Here is an 884-nt window from a genome sequence, read left to right as displayed (position 1 = left end):
GGTGTGTTTGTGTGGTATGTGTGTGGTATGTGTAGTGTGATGTGTGTGGTGTGTTTGTGTGGTATGTGTGTGGTATGTGTAGTGTGATGTGTGTGTGGTGTGTTTGTGGAGGGTGAAAGGCGTGTAGGGTATGTTGTATATGTGTGATGATGTGTGCATTACTTATTCATATTTGTTAGTGCCCAGGGTCTCCCACATACTAGGAACTCTGAGTGACCTTCTCTGCTCAGCAGATATGTGCTGAGTGCGTCCTGTATGAAGTGTGTTTAAAGTACTTTATTGCAGCACACAATCCCTGTCTGTGCTCTACGCGCTACCATACAGTTCCCGAGCTTCGGGCAAGGGGCTGGAGGTTGAAACACACAAACACACAGAGACAGAGAGACAGAGACATGGACCTCTAGTCACTGGTAAGAAGCCCTTTCTTCAATAGCACCACGGAGGCTTATATACCCAACAGTCAGGTGGTCCAACAGGTGAAAACCTCATCCTCTGATCCTCAAGGCAAGGCAGCACAGGCTCGTGAAGCAGAGCTGGTAAACAACTTTGACACAGCTTTCAGTAACTCAGATCAGAAGGAAAATAAAGATCTCTAGCAGGGACGAGCAGCTGGAGGCCAGGACTCCAAACGGTCCCAACACTTTATGTTGGGTCCGGATTCTCCTTCTCACCTCTTTCTCTCAAATCCCCCTTTCCTTCCTCCAGCTCTCAGTCAGGGTCTCATTCTGAGATTCCTGGAGGCAAGTTCATCATTTTGGACAGAGGTAGAGGTAAGGACTGTTTTTCTTTTCTGACTTTCAGGTTGAACCCCAATATCTGACTCTGGATTTTATTAATCGTGCTACAGGCATTAGATTGCAGTTGTAACCCTCTCAGCTGGTTGT

Source organism: Microtus ochrogaster, unplaced genomic scaffold, assembly GCF_000317375.1.
Source record: "Microtus ochrogaster isolate Prairie Vole_2 unplaced genomic scaffold, MicOch1.0 UNK29, whole genome shotgun sequence".
Taxonomy (NCBI): Eukaryota; Metazoa; Chordata; class Mammalia; order Rodentia; family Cricetidae; genus Microtus; species Microtus ochrogaster.
Note: the sequence above shows the minus strand (reverse complement) of the source record.